This window comes from Pseudophryne corroboree, chromosome 4 (assembly GCF_028390025.1).
Source record: "Pseudophryne corroboree isolate aPseCor3 chromosome 4, aPseCor3.hap2, whole genome shotgun sequence".
NCBI classification, from domain to species: domain Eukaryota; kingdom Metazoa; phylum Chordata; class Amphibia; order Anura; family Myobatrachidae; genus Pseudophryne; species Pseudophryne corroboree.
Genome location: NC_086447.1, coordinates 50,350,910 through 50,372,283, shown reverse-complemented (window position 1 = coordinate 50,372,283; position 21,374 = coordinate 50,350,910). Strand labels below are relative to the sequence as shown.

The 21,374-nt window shown below is 49.1% G+C and overlaps 1 protein-coding gene and 1 long non-coding RNA gene across 2 annotated transcripts in view; one reads left to right on the top strand and one right to left on the bottom strand.

Moving 5' to 3' along the window:
• Window positions 1-21,374, top strand: part of EPHX2 (epoxide hydrolase 2) — a 194,779-nt gene that overhangs the window by 166,431 nt on the left and 6,974 nt on the right. The window lies entirely within an intron of this gene.
• Window positions 16,203-21,374, bottom strand: part of LOC134908845 (uncharacterized) — a 51,948-nt gene continuing 46,776 nt past the window's right edge. Inside the window, exon 3 of the long non-coding RNA XR_010175809.1 lies at window positions 16,203-16,362. This is a non-coding gene — a long non-coding RNA (uncharacterized LOC134908845). The remainder of the gene's footprint in view (window positions 16,363-21,374) is intronic.

The following is a 21,374-nucleotide window of genomic DNA, read 5'->3' as shown; positions in this document are numbered from 1 at the left end:
TACATCAAAGTAACTGAGCTACTAATGAAGTCACCTGTGCTGCAGCCTGGATATCAATAAAACCTGCACTGTTACTGTGCCTTGAGGACCGTGGTTGGGAATGTCTGCAATAGATTGTAAGCTCTCAGAAGCAGAGCGCTGTCCATCCTCATTGTGTCGCCATTAGTCTCAGTACGGGCCTTCATGACACTGTAGTCTGTGCGTGCAGTTCCCCCGCTGTATCTATTACAGCAACTCTGTCAGTATTCAGAAACTGAATATATATATATATTTCTCTGACGTCCTAGTGGATGCTGGGACTCCGTCAGGACCATGGGGATTAGCGGCTCCGCAGGAGACAGGGCACAAAAATAAAGCTTTAGGATCAGGTGGTGTGCACTGGCTCCTCCCCCTATGACCCTCCTCCAAGCCTCAGTTAGGTTTTTGTGCCCGTCCGAGCAGGGTGCAATCTAGGTGGCTCTCCTAAAGAGCTGCTTAGAAAAAGTTTTTAGGTTTTTTATTTTCAGTGAGTCCTGCTGGCAACAGGCTCACTGCATCGAGGGACTTAGGGGAGAGAAGTCAACTCACCTGCGTGCAGGATGGATTGGCTTCTTAGGCTACTGGACACCATTAGCTCCAGAGGGATCGAACACAGGCCCAGCCATGGAGTCCGGTCCCGTAGCCGCGCCGCCGACCCCCCTTGCAGATGCCGAAGATGGAAGAGGTCCAGAAGCAGGCGGCAGAAGACTTTTCAGTCTTCCTGAGGTAGCGCACAGCACTGCAGCTGTGCGCCATTGTTGTCAGCACACTTCACACAGCGGTCACTGAGGGTGCAGGGCGCTGGGGGGGGCGCCCTGGGCAGCAATGTATAATACCTTTTTATGGCTAAAAATACATCACATATAGCCCTTGAGGCTATATGGATGTATTTAACCCCTGCCAGATCTCACAAACTCCGGAGAAGAGCCCGCCGAAATAGGGGGCGGGGCTTATTCTCCTCAGCACACAGCGCCATTTTCCTGCTCAGCTCCGCTGTGAGGAAGGCTCCCAGGACTCTCCCCTGCACTGCACTACAGAAACAGGGTAAAACAGAGAGGGGGGGCACTTTTTTGGGCGATATTACTATATTAAAGCTGCTATAAGGATACAACACTTATATAGGGTTGTTCCCATATATATTATAGCGCTTGGGTGTGTGCTGGCAAACTCTCCCTCTGTCTCCCCAAAGGGCTAGTGGGGTCCTGTCTTCAATAGAGCATTCCCTGTGTGTCTGCTGTGTGTCGGTACGTGTGTGTCGACATGTATGAGGACGATGTTGGTGTGGAGGCAGAGCAATTGCCGGTAATGGTGATGTCACCCCCCAGGGAGTCGACACCGGAATGGATGGCTTTGTTTATGGAATTACGTGATAATGTCAGCACATTACAAAAATCAGTTGACGACATGAGACGGCTGGCAAACCAGTTAGTACCTGCCCAGGCGTCTCAGACACCGTCAGGGGCTGTAAAACGCCCTTTACCTCAGTCGGTCGACACAGACCCAGACACGGACACTGAATCTAGTGTCGACGGTGAAGAAACAAACGTATTTTCCAGTAGGGCCACACGTTATATGATCACGGCAATGAAGGAGGCTTTGCATATCTCTGATACTACAAGTACCACAAAAAGGGGTATTATGTGGGGGGTGAAAAAACTACCTGTAGTTTTTCCTGAATCAGAGGAATTGAATGATGTATGTGATGAAGCGTGGGTTAACCCAGATAGAAAAGTGCTAATTTCAAAAAAGTTATTGGCATTATACCCTTTCCCGCCAGAGGTTAGGGCGCGCTGGGAAACACCCCCTAAGGTGGATAAGGCGCTCACACGCTTATCAAAACAAGTGGCGTTACCGTCTCCTGATACGGCCGCCCTCAAGGATCCAGCTGATAGGAGGCTGGAAACTACCCTAAAAAGTATATACACACATACTGGTGTTATACTGCGACCAGCCATCGCCTCAGCCTGGATGTGCAGTGCTGGGGTGGTCTGGTCGGATTCCCTGACTGAAAATATTGATACCCTGGATAGGGACAGTATTTTACTGACTTTAGAGCAATTAAAGGATGCTTTTCTTTATATGCGAGATGCTCAGAGGGATATTTGCACTCTGGCATCGAGAGTAAGTGCGATGTCCATATCTGCCAGAAGAAGTTTATGGACACGACAGTGGTCAGGTGATGCGGATTCCAAACGGCATATGGAAGTATTGCCGTATAAAGGGGAGGAATTATTTGGCGTCGGTCTATCGGATCTGGTGGCCACGGCAACTGCCGGGAAATCCACCTTTTTACCTCAGACCCCCTCCCAACAGAAAAAGACACTGTCTTTTCAGCCGCAGTCCTTTCGGTCCTATAAGAACAAGCGGGCAAAAGGACAGTCATATCTGCCCCGAGGCAGAGGAAAGGGTAAGAGAGGGCAGCAAGCAGCTCCTTCCCAGGAACAGAAGCCCTCCCCGGGTTCTGCAAAGCCCTCAGCATGACGCTGGGGCTTTACAAGCGGACTCAGGAACGGTGGGGGGTCGACTCAAGAATTTCAGCGCGCAGTGGGCTTGCGCACAGGTGGACCCCTGGATCCTGCAGGTAGTATCTCCGGGTTACAGGTTGGAATTCGAGAAGTCTCCCCCTCGCCGGTTCCTAAAGTCTGCTTTGCCAACGTCTCCCTCAGACAGGGCGACGGTATTGGAAGCCATTCACAAGCTGTTTTCTCAGCAGGTGATAGTCAAGGTACCCCTCCTACAACAGGGAAAGGGGTATTACTCCACGCTATTTGTGGTACCGAAGCCGGACGGCTCGGTAAGACCTATTCTAAATCTGAAATCTTTGAACCTGTACATACAAAAATTCAAGTTCAAGATGGAATCACTCAGAGCAGTGATAGCGAATCTGGAAGAAGGGGACTTTATGGTGTCCCTGGACATAAAAGATGCTTACCTGCATGTCCCAATTTGCCCTTCACATCAAGGGTACCTCAGGTTCGTGGTGCAAAACGGTCATTATCAGTTTCAGACACTGCCGTTTGGATTGTCCACGGCACCTCGGGTCTTTACCAAGGTAATGGCCGAAATGATGATTCTTCTGCGAAGAAGAGGCGTATTAATTATCCCTTACTTGGACGATCTCCTGATAAGGGCAAGGTCCAGAGAACAGCTGGAGGACGGAGTAGCACTAACCCAAGTAGTGCTGCAACAACACGGGTGGATTCTGAATTTTCCAAAATCTTAGTTGACCCTGACAACACGTCTGCTGTTCCTGGGAATGATTCTGGACACGGTTCAGAAAAAGGTGTTTCTTCCGGAGGAGAAAGCCAAGGAGTTATCCGAACTTGTCAGGAACCTCCTAAAACCAGGAAAAGTGTCTGTGCATCAAGGCACAAGAGTCCTGGGAAAGATGGTGGCTTCTTACGAAGCAATCCCATTCGGCAGATTCCACGCACGAACTTTTCAGTGGGATCTGCTGGACAAATGGTCCGGATCGCATCTGCAGATGCATCAGCGGATAACCTTATCGCCACGGACAAGGGTGTCTCTTCTGTGGTGGTTGCAGAGTGCTCATCTGTTAGAGGGCCGCAGATTCGGCATACAGGACTGGGTCCTGGTGACCACGGATGCCAGTCTGAGAGGCTGGGGAGCGGTCACACAGGGAAGAAACTTCCAGGGAATATGGTCAAGCCTGGAGATGTCTCTTCACATAAATATACTGGAGCTAAGAGCGATTTACAATGCTCTAAGCCTGGCAAAACCCCTGCTTCAGGGTCAGCCGGTGTTGATCCAGTCGGACAACATCACGGCAGTCGCCCACGTAAACAGACAGGGCGGCACAAGAAGCAGGAGAGCAATGGCAGAAGCTGCAAGGATTCTTCGCTGGGCGGAAGATCATGTGATAGCACTGTCAGCAGTGTTCATTCCGGGAGTGGACAACTGGGAAGCAGACTTCCTCAGCAGACACGATCTACACCCGGGAGAGTGGGGACTTCATCCAGAAGTCTTCCACATGATTGTGAACCGTTGGGAAAAACCAAAGGTGGATATGATGGCGTCTCGCCTCAACAAAAAACTGGACAGGTATTGCGCCAGGTCAAGAGACCCTCAGGCAATAGCTGTGGACGCTCTGGTAACACCGTGGGTGTTCCAGTCAGTGTATGTGTTTCCTCCTCTGCCTCTCATACCCAAAGTACTGAGAATTATACGGTAAAGGGGAGTAAGAACGATACTCGTGGCTCCGGATTGGCCAAGAAGAACTTGGTACCCGGAACTTCAGGAGATGCTCACGGAAAATCCGTGGCCTCTACCTCTAAGACGGGACCTGATTCAGCAGGGACCGTGTCTATTCCAAGACTTACCGCGGCTGCGTTTGACGGCGTGGCGGTTGAACGCCGAATTCTAAGGGAAAAAGGCATTCCGGAAGAGGTCATTCCTACACTGGTTAAAGCCAGGAAGGAGGTGACTGCACAACATTATCACCGCATTTGGAAAAAATATGTTGCGTGGTGTGAGGCCAGGAAGGCCCCCACGGAGGAATTTCAACTGGGTCGATTCCTACATTTCCTGCAAACAGGATTGTCTATGGGCCTCAAATTGGGGTCCATTAAGGTTCAAATTTCGGCCCTGTCGATTTTCTTCCAGAAAGAATTGGCTTCAGTTCCTGAAGTCCAGACTTTTGTTAAAGGAGTACTACATATACAGCCCCCGGTTGTGCCCCCAGTGGCTCCGTGGGACCTTAATGTAGTTTTGGATTTTCTCAAATCCCATTGGTTTGAGCCACTCAAATCGGTGGATTTGAAATATCTTACGTGGAAAGTAACCATGCTACTGGCCCTGGCTTCAGCCAGGAGAGTATCAGAATTGGCGGCTTTATCGTATAAAAGCCCATATCTGATTTTCCATTCGGACAGGGCAGAACTGCGGACGCGTCCTCAGTTTCTGCCTAAGGTGGTGTCAGCGTTTCATCTGAACCAGCCTATTGTGGTGCCTGCGGCTACTAGCGATTTGGAGGATTCCAAGTTGCTGGACGTTGTCCGGGCATTGAGAATATATATTTCAAGGACGGCTGGAGTCAGAAAATCTGACTCGCTGTTTATACTGTATGCACCCAACAAGCTGGGTGCTCCTGCTTCTAAGCAGACGATTGCTCGTTGGATTTGTAGCACAATTCAACTTGCACATTCTGTGGCAGGCCTGCCACAGCCTAAATCTGTCAAGGCCCATTCCACAAGGAAGGTGGGCTCATCCTGGGCGGCTGCCCGAGGGGTCTCGGCATTACAACTCTGCCGAGCAGCTACGTGGTCGGGGGAGAACACGTTTGTAAAATTCTACAAATTTGATACCCTGGCTAAAGAGGACCTGGAGTTCTCTCATTCGGTGCTGCAGAGTCATCCGCACTCTCCCGCCCGTTTGGGAGCTTTGGTATAATCCCCATGGTCCTGACGGAGTCCCAGCATCCACTAGGACGTCAGAGAAAATAAGATTTTACTTACCGATAAATCTATTTCTCGTAGTCCGTAGTGGATGCTGGGCGCCCATCCCAAGTGCGGATTGTCTGCAATACTTGTACATAGTTATTGTTACAAAAAAAATCGGGTTGTTATTGTTGTGAGCCGTCTGTTCAGAGGCTCCTACGTTTATCATACTGTTAACTGGGTTCAGATCACAAGTTGTACGGTGTGATTGGTGTGGCTGGTATGAGTCTTACCCGGGATTCAAAATCCTTCCTTATTGTGTACGCTCGTCCGGGCACAGTATCCTAACTGAGGCTTGGAGGAGGGTCATAGGGGGAGGAGCCAGTGCACACCACCTGATCCTAAAGCTTTATTTTTGTGCCCTGTCTCCTGCGGAGCCGCTAATCCCCATGGTCCTGACGGAGTCCCAGCATCCACTACGGACTACGAGAAATAGATTTATCGGTAAGTAAAATCTTATTTTCTCTAACGTCCTAGTGGATGCTGGGGACTCCGAAAGGACCATGGGGAATAGCGGCTCCGCAGGAGACTGGGCACAAAAGTAAAAAGCTTTAGGACTACCTGGTGTGCACTGGCTCCTCCCCCTATGACCCTCCTCCAAGCCTCACTTAGATTTTTGTGCCCGAACGAGACGGGTGCAGGCTAAGGGGCTCTCCTGAGCTGCTTAGTGGAAAAGTTTAAAGTAGGTTTTTTATTTTCAGTGAGACCTGCTGGCAACAGGCTCACTGCATCGAGGGACTAAGGGGAGAGAAGCGAACTCACCTGCGTGCAGAGTGGATTGGGCTTCTTAGGCTACTGGACATTAGCTCCAGAGGGACGATCACAGGCCCAGCCATGGATGGGTCCCGGAGCCGCGCCGCCGGCCCCGTTACAGAGCCAGAAGACTGAAGAGGTCCGGAAAATCGGCGGCAGAAGACGTCCTGTCTTCTATAAGGTAGCGCACAGCACCGCAGCTGTGCGCCATTGCTCTCATGCACACTTCACACTCCGGTCACTGAGGGTGCAGGGCGCTGGGGGGGCGCCCTGAGACGCAATAAAACACCTTTTTGTTGGCAAAAAATACATCACATATAGCTCCTGGGCTATATGGATGCATTTAACCCCTGCCAAATTTCCATAGAAAAGCGGGAGAAAGGCCGCCGTGAAGGGGGCGGAGCCTATCTCCTCAGCACACTGGCGCCATTTTTCCTCACAGCTCCGTTGGAGGAAGGCTCCCTGACTCTCCCCTGCAGTCCTGCACTACAGAAACAGGGTAAAACAAAGAGAGGGGGGCACTAAATTGGCATAGAAATATATACAGCAGCTATATTAGGGAAAAACACTTATATAAGGTTATCCCTGTATATATATAGCGCTCTGGTGTGTGCTGGCAAACTCTCCCTCTGTCTCCCCAAAGGGCTAATGGGGTCCTGTCCTCTATCAGAGCATTCCCTGTGTGTGTGCTGTGTGTCGGTACGTTGTGTCGACATGTATGAGGAGGAAAATGGTGTGGAGGCGGAGCAATTGCCTGTGTTAGTGATGTCACCCCCTAGGGTGTCGACACCTGACTGGATGGTCTTATGGAAAGATTTACGTGATAGTGTCAGCACTTTACAAAAGACTGTTGACGACATGAGACAGCCGGCAAATCAGTTAATACCTGTACAGGCGTCTCAAACACCGTCAGGGGCTCTAAAGCGCCCGTTACCTCAGGTCGATACAGACACAGACACGGACACTGACTCCAGTGTCGACGGTGAGGAAACAAACGAATTTTCCAGTAGGGCCACACGTTACATGATCACGGCAATGAAGGAGGTTTTGAACATTTCTGATACTACAAGTACCACAAAAAAGGGTATTATGTGGGGTGTGAAAAAACTACCCGTAGTTTTTCCCGAATCAGATGAATTGAATGAGGTGTGTGATGAAGCGTGGGTTTCCCCCGATAAGAAACTGCTAATTTCTAAAAAATTATTGGCATTATACCCTTTCCCGCCAGAGGTTAGGGCGCGTTGGGAAACACCCCTAGAGTGGATAAGGCGCTCACACGCTTATCAAAACAAGTGGCGTTACCGTCTCCTGATACGGCCGCCCTAAAGGAACCAGCTGATAGAAAGCTGGAAAATATCCTTAAGAGTATATACACACATACTGGTATTATACTACGACCAGCAATCGCCTCAGCCTGGATGTGCAGTGCTGGGGTGGCTTGGTCGGATTCCCTGACTGAAAATATTGATACCCTGGACAGGGACAATATATTATTGACTATAGAGCATTTAAAGGATGCATTCCTATATATGCGAGATGCACAGAGAGACATTTGCACTCTGGCATCAAGAGTAAGTGCGATGTCCATTTCTGCCAGAAGAGGATTATGGACGCGACAGTGGTCAGGGGATGCGGATTCCAAACGGCATATGGAAGTATTGCCGTATAAAGGGGAGGAGTTATTTGGGGGCGGTCTATCGGACCTGGTGGCCACGGCAACGGCTGGAAAATCCACCTTTTTACCCCAAGTCACCTCGCAGCAGAAAAAGATACCGTCTTTTCAGGCTCAGTCCTTTCGTCCCCATAAGGGCAAGCGGGCAAAAGGCCACTCATATCTGCCCCGGGGCAGAGGAAGGGGAAAAAGACTGCAACAGACAGCATCTTCCCACGAACAGAAGCCCTCCCCCGCTTCTGCCAAGTCCTCACCATGACGCTGGGGCCTTACAAGCGGACTCAGGCACGGTGGGGGCCCGTCTCAAGATTTTCAGCGCGCAGTGGGCTCACTCGCAAGTGGACCCCTGGATCCTGCAGGTAGTATCTCAGGGGTACAAATTGGAATTCGAGACGTCTCCCCCTCGCCGGTTCCTGAAGTCTGCTTTACCAACGTCTACCCCCGACAGGGAGGCGGTATTGGAAGCCATTCACAAGCTGTATTCCCAGCAAGTGATAATCAAGGTACCCCTCCTACAACAGGGAAAGGGGTATTACTCCACGCTGTTTGTGGTACCGAAGCCGGACGGCTCGGTGAGACCCATTTTAAATCTGAAAGCCTTGAACACTTACATAAAAAGGTTCAAGTTCAAGATGGAGTCACTCAGAGCAGTGATAGCGAACCTGGAAGAAGGGGACTACATGGTGTCTCTGGACATCAAGGATGCTTACCTCCATGTCCCAATTTGCCCTTCTCACCAAGGGTACCTCAGGTTTGTGGTACAGAACTGTCACTATCAGTTTCAGACGCTGCCGTTTGGATTGTCCACGGCACCCCGGGTCTTTACCAAGGTAATGGCCGAAATGATGGTTCTTCTTCGAAGAAAAGGCGTCTTAATTATCCCTTACTTGGACGATCTCCTGATAAGGGCAAGGTCCAGAGAACAGTTAGAGGTCGGAGTAGCACTATCTCAAATAGTACTACGACAGCACGGATGGATTCTAAATATTCCAAAATCGCAGCTGATTCCAACGACACGTCTGCTGTTCCTAGGGATGATTCTGGACACAGTACAGAAAAAGGTGTTTCTCCCGGAAGAGAAAGCCAAGGAGTTATCCGACCTAGTCAGGAAGCTCCTAAGACCAGGCCAGGTGTCAGTGCATCAGTGCACAAGGGTCCTGGGAAAGATGGTGGCTTCTTACGAAGCGATTCCATTCGGCAGATTCCACGCAAGAACTTTTCAGTTGGATCTGCTAGACAAATGGTCCGGATCGCATCTTCAAATGCATCAGCGGATAACCCTGTCTCCAAGGACAAGGGTGTCTCTCCTGTGGTGGTTACAGAGTGCTCATCTCCTAGAGGGCCGCAGATTCGGCATTCAGGATTGGGTCCTGGTGACCACGGATGCCAGCCTGAGAGGCTGGGGAGCAGTCACACAGGGAAAAAATTTCCAGGGCTTGTGGTCAAGCATGGAAACGTCACTTCACATAAATATCCTGGAACTAAGGGCCATTTACAATGCCCTAAGTCAGGCAAGGCCTCTGCTTCAGGGTCAGCCAGTATTGATCCAGTCGGACAACATCACGGCAGTCGCCCACGTAAACAGACAGGGCGGCACAAGAAGCAGGAGGGCAATGACGGAAGTGGCAAGGATTCTTCGCTGGGCGGAAAATCATGTGATAGCACTGTCAGCAGTGTTCATTCCGGGAGTGGACAACTGGGAAGCAGACTTCCTCAGCAGACACGATCTCCACCCGGGGGAGTGGGGACTTCACCCAGAAGTCTTCCACATGATTGTAAACCGTTGGGAAAAACCAAAGGTGGACATGATGGCGTCTCGCCTCAACAAAAAACTGGACAGATATTGCTCCAGGTCAAGGGACCCTCAGGCAATAGCTGTGGACGCTCTGGTAACACCGTGGGTGTACCAGTCAGTGTATGTGTTCCCTCCTCTTCCTCTCATACCAAAAGTACTGAGAATCATAAGAAGGAGAGGAGTAAAGACTATACTCGTGGCTCCGGATTGGCCAAGAAGGACTTGGTACCCGGAAATTCAAGAGATGCTCACGGAAGACCCGTGGCCTCTACCTCTAAGAAAGGACCTGCTCCAGCAGGGACCATGTCTGTTCCAAGACTTACCGCGGCTGCGTTTGACGGCATGGCGGTTGAACGCCGGATCCTGAAGGAAAAAGGCATTCCGGATGAAGTCATCCCTACCCTGATCAAAGCCAGGAAGGATGTAACCGTACAACATTATCACCGTATTTGGCGTAAATATGTTGCGTGGTGCGAGGCCAGGAAGGCCCCTACAGAGGAATTTCAACTGGGTCGATTCCTGCATTTCCTGCAAACAGGACTGTCTATGGGCCTCAAATTAGGGTCCATTAAGGTTCAAATTTCGGCCCTGTCGATATTCTTCCAAAAAGAACTAGCTTCTGTTCCTGAAGTTCAGACGTTTGTCAAGGGAGTACTGCATATACAGCCTCCTTTTGTGCCTCCAGTGGCACCTTGGGATCTCAATGTAGTTTTGGGATTCCTAAAATCACATTGGTTTGAACCACTCACCACTGTGGACTTGAAATATCTCACATGGAAAGTGGTGATGCTGTTAGCCCTGGCTTCAGCCAGGCGTGTATCAGAATTGGCGGCTTTATCCTATAAAATCCCGTACCTAATTTTTCATACGGACAGGGCAGAATTGAGGACTCGTCCTCAATTTCTACCTAAGGTGGTTTCAGCATTTCACTTAAACCAACCTATTGTGGTAAAACAGAAAAACTTAAGACCCCTTAATTGCGCTATAGTCTAATAGCTCAAACCACTGAGAGGTACCCCCTGTCAGAAGGAGTACTGCACATAGAATGGACAAAAACAAAAGTTCTCTTGGGGAGCTTTACCACCACAGATATACTTATATAATTATAAAATCATTTATTAAAAAACATGTATACTTTTATAACATGAATCACAAGATCACATATGTCATATGAGCAATACATTCATTTCTGATTGTCTGTTATACATGATGTTTTCAATCATTAGATGAAATACTTATTCCTCAGCATGAGAAAGTATGAATGATCAGTTCACTGTTTTTCTGGAAAACGCACAATCGTTGAAACCCAACGCGTTTCGTCTCTTAGGACTTCATCAGGGGTGCAAATCAAAGAATGGGTTCACCAAAGGGAATACAAACAGAGCATGAATTCACTGAGAGTGTATTCCTGTGGAAACTTAACAAGCCATCAAATTATGGGTGTTGGCTGAAGTACATCAATAGTACATCCATGTATTTCCAGAAACTTCTATTTAGATTTCACAAACTGGCAATTCGGATGAGATCAGGAGATATTATCCGATCAGACCCTGGCGTGTTGTCTCAAGGTCCACATCACAGCTAACCTATTGTGGTGCCTGCGGCTACTAGGGACTTGAAGGATTCCAAGTTGCTGGACGTAGTCAGGGCCCTGAAAATATGTTTCCAGGACGGCTGGAGTCAGAAAATCTGACTCGCTGTTTATCCTGTATGCACCCAACAAGCTGGGTGCTCCTGCTTCTAAGCAGACGATTGCTCGTTGGATTTGTAGTACAATTCAGCTTGCACATTCTGTGGCAGGCCTGCCACAGCCAAAATCTGTAAAAGCCCATTCCACAAGGAAAGTGGGCTCATCTTGGGCGGCTGCCCGAGGGGTCTCGGCTTTACAACTTTGCCGAGCAGCTACTTGGTCAGGGGCAAACACGTTTGCTAAATTCTACAAATTTGATACCCTGGCTGAGGAGGACCTGGAGTTCTCTCATTCGGTGCTGCAGAGTCATCCGCACTCTCCCGCCCGTTTGGGAGCTTTGGTATAATCCCCATGGTCCTTTCGGAGTCCCCAGCATCCACTAGGACGTTAGAGAAAATAAGAATTTACTTACCGATAATTTTATTTCTCATAGTCCGTAGTGGATGCTGGGCGCCCATCCCAAGTGCGGATTGTCTGCATTACTTGTACATAGTTATTGTTACAAAAATCGGGTTTTTGTTGTTGTGAGCCATCTTTTCAGAGGCTCCTTCTGTTATCATACTGTTAACTGGGTTCAGATCACAAGTTGTACGGTGTGATTGGTGTGGCTGGTATGAGTCTTACCCGGGATTCAAGATCCTTCCTTATTGTGTACGCTCGTCCGGGCACAGTATCTTAACTGAGGCTTGGAGGAGGGTCATAGGGGGAGGAGCCAGTGCACACCAGGTAGTCCTAAAGCTTTTTACTTTTGTGCCCAGTCTCCTGCGGAGCCGCTATTCCCCATGGTCCTTTCGGAGTCCCCAGCATCCACTACGGACTATGAGAAATAGAATTATCGGTAAGTAAATTCTTATTATATATATATACACACACACACGCACAGTATATGTAGATTTAAAACTACTGTATTTGCTCACTGTTGTTTCCATCACGTTAGCTGTTCTCTCATTGCTAGGGTGCGGGTACATTTGCCGGAAATGTGATAAGCGCACACTGTCTTACATTTATTAATCAGGAACAGTGACTAGCCCCAGGTCCTGGCTTGTGCTCTTATGGTATCCAATGTACTAAGAAAAACACCCACTGGGTGAGGTAGGTGTGTTTGTATTTGTACTGCAAATATGGAAGAAATGGGGCTTACAGCAGATCCGTTACTTGGACCATTTTACCCTGATCACAGTGCTGTAATTGTGAATCAGTAATGTCTAGGAGCAAGAACAGCCCAACCACAACGTCACCCACAAGAACTGTTCTTCGGCGGCTTCGTGATTGGGTTTCCATGACTGAGCTTCCCCCTTGCATGCCCGCCATGCGCTGTGCCGTTCATGGGCTGAAGTGGTGTAATGCACGCTGCCTCTAGACTCTGGAGAGATGGAAAACCCTTTTCTGGCATGACTAGTCAGCGTTTGGCGGCTGCCGGGAGACTGTTTCATACCCGCACGCATGCTACGGTTTGGGGCTGTGTTTTATGTTTTGGTTGTAGTTTGGTGAGGCATACAGTGACATTGTACAGATATGTCCTCATACACCATTGCTGCAGTCATGCCAAACGGCCCCTCTCAGTATGGCAGGTCCTATGAGGCTCTATTTTGTGTTTTTTACCGAAAATGCGTCTTAGTCGAAGTGCTATACGACTAGCATACGCCAAGAGAGACTGTTTTGATTAATCTGACATGCCACACTTGTACGGTACATCTGTGTGCAACTGAGTCTCTGAGTCTGTATATGAAGTGCTACAATTTATTCCATGCCAAGCTCCGTAGTGCTTCATATACAGACTCCGGGCCCAATTCAGTACGAGTTGTAGAAGTTCAAAAAAACGTACACCTACAACTCTTTACTCTGACATACGGGGGATGCCCAGCACAGGGCAAGTCTGTCCCACATGCGGAGTCCTGCCCCCCTCCCTGCAAACGTGCAAGCGCAGTGCACGACGGTGATTGCATGTTTAGAATGGCCCTCGGCCTACGCAGCCTAGGTTCCAAAATCTAGAGGAAAGCTTTCCCTGTAGCATGGAGGCTGTTACAGCAGAAAAGGGGGGAGACCAGCTCCATATTAATGCCCTATAGGTTAGGATGAGTGAATTATTCTTTAGTAACTGTGTGATTGATCCTTACGTAGATCACACAGTTACTCTATGGGCCTGATTCAGTATGAGATGCAATTTTCACACTTCTGCGCATGCGCGAGGATTTAGCTTGCGATGGCAAGCAAAGTCCCGGCGGGGGAAGGGGTGTTAACGCTGCCGCGTTTTGTGTGCCTCAATGCACCGTTTGTGGGGTATGGTACGGACAACGGAGGTGTGTCTGGCCCATTTGTGGGGCGGGCCGTGGCGGCTGCATGACATCACATACAGCTGCTGCGACCAAAAAGATGAATGCCCGCCGACTACCTTCGTACGCAGGAGGCAGACTTGCCCTGTGTTGGGTGTCCCCCCGCATGTCAGGGTAACAACCCATACTGAATCTGGCCGTATGTCAGTATTGGGGTTAGTACAGAGATAATGGCAAAGCCTCTACTGTGTAATCTTCTACCCTGAAGAAACATCTGGTTCCTTGGGACTGCACATGTACATAACTATTCACAGCCTTTGCCATGAAGCTCAGAATTGAGCTTAGGTGCATCCATTGATCATCCTTGAGATGTTCCTACAGCTTAATTGGAATCCACACTCTGGTAAAGTCAGTTGATGTGGAAAGGCACACACCTATCTTTATAAGGTCCCACACTTGACAGTGCATGCCTGAGCACAAACCAAGCATGAAGTCAAAGGAATTGTCTGTAGACCTCCAAGACAGGATTGTTTCGAGGCACAAATCTGAGGAAGGATACAGAAAAATATCTGCTGCTTTGAAGGTCCCAATGAGCACAGTGGCCTCCATCATCCGTAAATGGAAGAAGTTCGGAACCATCAGGACTCTTCCTTGAGCTCGCTGGCCGTCTAAATTGAGCGATCGGGTGAGAAGGGACCTAGGGGGTCATTCCGAGTTGATCACTCGCTAGCAGTTTTTAGCAGCCATGCAAACGTTATGCCGCTACCCACTGGGGAGTGTATTTTAGCTTAGAAGTGCGAACGCTTGTGCAGCCGAGCTCTGCAAAAACAGATTGTGCAGTTTCAGAGAAGCTCTGAACCTACTGAGCGCTTGCGATCACTTCAGCCTATTTGTGTCCGGATTTGACGTCATACACCCGCCCAGCGAACGCCCAGCCACGCCTGCGTTTTTGCAAACACTCCCTGAAAACAGTCAGTTGACACCCAGCAACGCCCCCTTCCTGTCAATCTTCTTGCGGCCGTCAATGCAATTGAAAACTTCGCTAGAACCTGAGCACAACCACAAAGAGCTTTGTACCCGTGCGTCGCGTGTGCGCATTGCGGGGTATACGCATGCGCAGAAATGACGTTTTTCACCTGATCGCTGTGCTACAAAAATCGGCAGCGAGTGATCAACTCAGAATGACCCCTCTAGTCAGGGAGGTGACCAAGAACCCGATGGTCACTCTGTCAGAGCTACAGCATTCCTCTGTGGAGAGATGAGAACCTTCCAGAAGGACAACCGTCTCTGCAGAAATCCACCAATCAGGCCTGTATGGTAGAGTGGCCAGGCGGAAGCCACTCCTTAATAAAAAGCACATGGTAGCCCGCCTGGAGTTTGCCAAAATACACCTGAAACAAAATTCTCTGGTCTGATGAGATAAAGATTGAACTCTTTGGTGTGAATTCCAGGCGTCATGTTTGGAGGAAACCAGGCAACTCTCATCACCAGGCCAATTCCATCCCTACAGTGAAGCATGGTGGTGGCAGCATCATGCTGTGGGAATGGTTTTTCAGCAGCAGGAACTGGGAGACTGGTCAGGATAGAGGAAAAGATGAATGCAGCAATGTACAGAGACATCCTGGATGAAAACCTGCTCCAGAGCGCTCAACCTCAGACTGGGGCGACTGTTCATCTTTCAGCAGGAAAACGACCCTAAGCACACAGCCAAGATATCAAAGGAGTGGCTTCAGGACAACTCTGTGAATGTCCTTGAGTGGCCCAGCCAGAGCCCAGACTTGAATCCGATTGAACATCTCTGGAGAGATCTGAAAATGGCTGTGCACCGACGCTTCCCATCCAACCTGATGAAGCTTGAGAGGTGCTGCAAAAAGGAATGGGCGAAACTGCGCAAAGATAGGTGTGCCAAGCTTGTGGCATCATATTCAAAAAGACTTGTGGCTGGAATTGCTGCCAAAGGTGCATCAACAAAGTATTGAGCAAAGGCTGTGAATACTTATGTACATGTGATTTCTTAGTTTTTTATTTTTAATAAATTTGCAAAAATCTCAAAAATTTCTTTTCACGTTGTCATTATGGGGTGTTGTGTGTGTAATTTTGAGGGAAAAAAATGTATTCCATTTTGGAATAAAGCTGTAACATAACAAAATGTGGAAAAAGTGAAGCGCTGTGAATACTTTCTGGATGAACTGTATAGCTGATCGGCGCAATGGAAATGTTTATTCTCTTTCCCCTCCCCAGACACCATTTTTTAAAGTAACAATAATTTATAAGGCACAACCAATCGTTTTAAAACATTGGTCAGACTCCCCATAGAGCCCCTTATCTCATGGACTCCCCCCTACCTGTGTATTTATACTTAATTGAGAATGTTTCTGGTTTTAATATTTAGTTGACTGTACTTTATATTTATTAACCTGTCATTGCCCTGCTGCGAGACGTGGCTCATTTTTGGTTTACTAGAAAATAATAACTGAATAACTGATAATTAAATGAGTCCCGACGGTCAATGATGTAGATCCTCCTCCTCTCGGACACATCCATATATTTACTTCTTTTTTTTTTTATTTCATTTATTGACTTTTTAATGCGTTATGTATATTTTATACAGGCATTGTGTGATTTATGAAATGACACCATTGGACAAATGCTGCTCGTCTGAAATCTTTAGCGCAACATCCGTTTTTACCAAATGTAACACGAGGCTGTAAACACACAGAAGGAAAAAAGTAATCAGAACCGCAAATTACACGTTGCGGCTTTATAAATAGTGGTCATGTCCCCTGGGGTTCTGCAGGCAGCTTTTATTCCGTATTGATTGCGGGAGCTAGCTCAGTTCTGTGTGTGATTGTGTATCGATTTACTTGTTAGCGGTATTGCGCATTCATCGGAAGGGGCCTTTCTACCCTCCGTGTGGCTGTGCTGGCCACTTCCTGATTCTGTGACTACTCTGGTGTCTTTTGCTGCAGTTGCAACCATCGGAAGCTTCACCGGAACATGCGCCAGCCCCGTGATAGGTGCAGCATTTCCGTCGGTGCATGACATCCAGTGTACGCAATTAGGCGTCTGAGTTCACAAACCACTCCTGCGGCAATCCCGTGACACTCCCACAACATGCCCCTCGGGCGGAATTGTGTGTCTGGTTAGCCACCACCCAGTCACGGCACAGGAACACCCAGTACTTTCCAGAGTCTGTGCGTTGCGCTGGACGTGGAATGGACAAGTTGAGAAGCCACAGTGGAACCTGACACCTGGATGAGCGGTACTATGCTCACCATTATTTTTCTAACGTCCTAAGTGGATGCTGGGGACTCCGTAAGGACCATGGGGAATAGCGGCTCCGCAGGAGACTGGGCACATCTAAAGAAAGCTTTAGGACTATCTGGTGTGCACTGGCTCCTCCCCCCATGACCCTCCTCCAAGCCTCAGTTAGATCTCTGTGCCCGAACGAGAAGGGTGCACACTAGGGGCTCTCCTGAGCTTCTTAGTGAAAGTTTTAGATTAGGTTTTTTATTTTCAGTGAGACCTGCTGGCAACAGGCTCACTGCATCGAGGGACTAAGGGGAGAAGAAGCGAACTCACCTGCGTGCAGAGTGGATTGGGCTTCTTAGGCTACTGGACATTAGCTCCAGAGGGACGATCACAGGCCCAGCCTGGATGGGTCCCAGAGCCGCGCCGCCGGCCCCCTTACAGAGCCAGAAGACTGAAGAGGTCCGGAAAATCGGCGGCAGAAGACGTCCTGTCTTCAACAAGGTAGCGCACAGCACTGCAGCTGTGCGCCATTGCTCTCAGCACACTTCACACTCCGGTCACTGAGGGGGCAGGGCGCTGGGGGGGGGGCCCTGAGACGCAATAATAAACACCTTGGATGGCAAAAAATGCATCACATATAGTTCCTGGGCTATATGGATGCATTTAACCCCTGCCAGAATACATAAAAAAACGGGAGATAAGGCCGCCGATAAGGGGGCGGAGCCTATCTCCTCAGCACACTGGCGCCATTTTCCCTCACAGCTCCGTTGGAGGGAAGCTCCCTGTCTCTCCCCTGCAGTCACTACACTACAGAAAGGGTTAAAAAAGAGAGGGGGGGCACTAATTACGCGCAGTATTAAAGATACAGCAGCTATAAGGGGAAAAACACTTATATAAGGTTATCCCTGTATATATATAGCGCTCTGGTGTGTGCTGGCAAACTCTCCCTCTGTCTCCCCAAAGGGCTAGTGGGGTCCTGTCCTCTATCAGAGCATTCCCTGTGTGTGTGCTGTATGTCGGTACATTTGTGTCGACATGTATGAGGAGAAAAAATGATGTGGAGACGGAGCAGATTGCCTGTAATAGTGATGTCACCCCCTAGGGGGTCGACACCTGAGTGGATGAACTGTTGGAAGAAATTACGTGACAGTGTCAGCTCTGTATAAAAGACAGTGGTTGACATGAGACAGCCGGCTACTCAGCTTGTGCCTGTCCAGACGTCTCATAGGCCGTCAGGGGCTCTAAAGCGCCCGTTACCTCAGATGGCAGATATAGACGCCGACACGGATACTGACTCCAGTGTCGACGGTGAAGAGACAAATGTGACTTCCAGTAGGGCCACACGTTACATGATTGAGGCAATGAAAAATGTTTTTACACATTTCTGATAATACGAGTACCACCAAAAAGGGGTATTATGTTCGGTGAGGAAAAACTACCTGTAGTTTTCCTGAATCTGAGAAATTAAATGAGGTGTGTGATGATGCGTGGTTTTCCCCCGATAACAACTGATAATTTCTAAAATGTTATTGGCATTATATCCTTTCCCGCCAGAGGTTAGGGTGCGTTGGGAAACACCCCCTAGGGTGGATAAAGCGCTCACACGCTTGTAAGGGCTCTACCCTCTCCTGAGATGGCCGCCCTTAAGGATCCTGCTGATAGAAAGCAGGAGGGTATCCTAAAATGTATTTACACACATACTGGTGTTCTACTGCGACCAGCAATCGCCTCAGCCTGGATGTGCAGTGCTGGGTTGGCGTGGTCGGATTCCCTGACTGAAAATATTGATACCCTAGATAGGGACAGTATATTTTTGCCTATAGAGCATTTAAAAGATGCATTTCTATATATGCGTGATGCACAGCGGAATATTTGCCGACTGGCATCAAGTCTAAGTGCGTTGTCCATTTCTACCAGTAGAGGGTTATGGACACGTCAGTGGTCAGGTGATGCGTATTCCAAACGGCATTTGGAAATATTGCCTTATTAAAGGGAGGAGTTATTTGGGGTCGGTCTTTCAGACCTGGTGGCCACGGCAACAGCTGGGAAATCCACGTTTGTACCCCAGGTCGCCTCTCAACATGAGAAGACGCCGTATTATCAGGCGCAGTCTTTTCGTGGACAAGCGGGCAAAAGATTCCTCATTTCTGCCCTGTGACAGAGGGAGAGGAAAAAGGCTGCAGAAATCAGCCAGTTCCCAGGAACAGAAACCCTCTCCCGCCTCTGCCAAGCCCTCAGTATGACGCTGGGGCTTTACAAGCAGAATCAGGCACGGTGGGGGGCCCGTCTCAATGAATTTCAGCGCGCAGTGGGCTCACTCGCAAGTAGACCCCTGGATCCTTCAGGTGATATCTCAGGGGTACAAATTAGAATTCGAGACGTCTCCCCCTCGCCGTTTCCTAAAGTCGGCTTTACCGATGTCTCCTTCTGACAGGGAGACTGTTTTGGAAGCCATTCACAAGCTGTATTCCCAGCAGGTGATAACAAGGTACCCCTCCTGCAACAGGGAACGGGGTATTATTCCACACTGTTGTGGTACCGAAGCCGGACGGCTCGGTGAGACCGATTCTAAATCTAAAATCTTTGAACACTTACATACAGAGGTTCAAATTCAAGATTGAGTCACTCAGAGCAGTGATTGCGAACCTGGAAGAAGGGGACTACATGATGTCTCGGGACATCAAGGATGCTTACCTTCATGTCAAAATTTACCCTTCTCATCAAGGGTACCTCAGGTTTATGGTACAGAACTGTCACTATCAGTTCAGACGCTGCCGTATGGATGGTCCACGGCACCCCGGGTCTTTACCAAGGTAATGGCCGAAATGATGATATTCCTTCGAAGGAAGGGAATTTTAGTTATCCTTTACTTGGACGATTCCCTGATAAGGGTAAGATCCAGGGAACAGTTGGAGGTCGGTGTAGCACTATTTCAGGTAGTGTTGCGGCAGCACGATTGGATTCTCAATATTCCAAAATCGCAGCTGGTTCCGACGACTTGTCTTCTGTTCCTAGGGATGATCCTGGACACAGTCCAGAAAAAGGCTTTTCTCCCGGAGGAGAAAGCCAGGGAGTTATCAGAGCTAGTCAGGGACCTCCTAAAACCGAGCCAAGTCTCAGTGCATCAATGCACAAGGGTTCTGGGTAAAATGGTGGCTTCCTACGAAGCAATCCCATTCGGCAGATTCCACGCAAGAACTTTCCAGTGGGACCTGCTGGACAAATGGTCCGGGTCGCATCTTCAGATGCATCAGCGGATAACCCTGTCACCAAGGACAAGGGTGTCCCTCCTGTGGTGCTTGCAGAGTGCTCATCTTCTAGAGGGCCGCAGATTCGGCATTCAGGACTGGGTCCTGGTGACCACGGATGCCGGCCTGCGAGGCTGGGGAGCAGTCACACAGGGAAGGAATATCCAGGGCTTATGGTCAAGTCTGGAGACATCACTTCACATAAATATCCTGAAGCTAAGGGCCATTTACAATGCTCTAAGCTTAGCAAGACCTCTGCTTCAAGGTCAGCCGGTGTTGATCCAGTCGGACAACATCACGGCAGTCACCCACGTAAACAGACGGGGTGGCACAAGAAGCAGGAGGGCAATGGCAGAAGCTGCAAGGATTCTTCGCTGGGCGGAAAATCATGTGATAGCACTGTCAGCAGTATTCATTCCGGGAGTGGACAACTGGGAAGCAGACTTCCTCAGCACGACCTCCACCCGGGAGAGTGGGGACTTCACCCAGAAGTCTTCCACATGATTATAAACCGTTGGGAAAAACTCGACAGGTATTGCGCCAGGTCAAGGGACCCTCAGGCAATAGCTGTAGACGTTCTGGTAACACCGTGGGTGTACCAGTCAGTGTATGTGTTCCCTCCTCTGCCTCTCATACCCAAGGTACTGAGATTGATAAGATGGAGAGGAGTAAGCACTATATTCGTGGCTCCGGATTGGCCAAGAAGGACTTGGTAACCGGAACTTCAAGAGATGCTCACGGAGGATCCGTGGCCTCTACCTCTAAGAAGGGACCTGCTCCAGCAAGGACCCTGTCTGTTCCAAGACTTACCGCGGCTGCGTTTGGCGGTTGAACGCCGGATCCTGAAAAGGCATTCCGGATGAAGTCATCCCTATCCTGATCAAAGCCAGGAAGGATGTAACCGCAAAACATTATCACCGCATTTGGCGAAAATATGTTGCGTGGTGCGAGGCCAGTAAGGCCCGACGGAGGAAATTCAACTGGGTCGTTTCCTACATTTCCTGCAAACAGGAGTGTCTATGGGCCTGAAATTGGGGTCCATTAGGGTTAAAATTTCGGCCCTGTCAATTTTCTTCCAAAAAGAACTAGCTTCAGTCCCTGAAGTTCAGACGTTTGTAAAAGGGGTACTGCATATACAGCCTCCTTTTGTGCCTTCAGTGGCACTTTGGGATCTCAATGTAGTTTTTGGGTTCCAAAAGTCACATTGGTTTGAACCA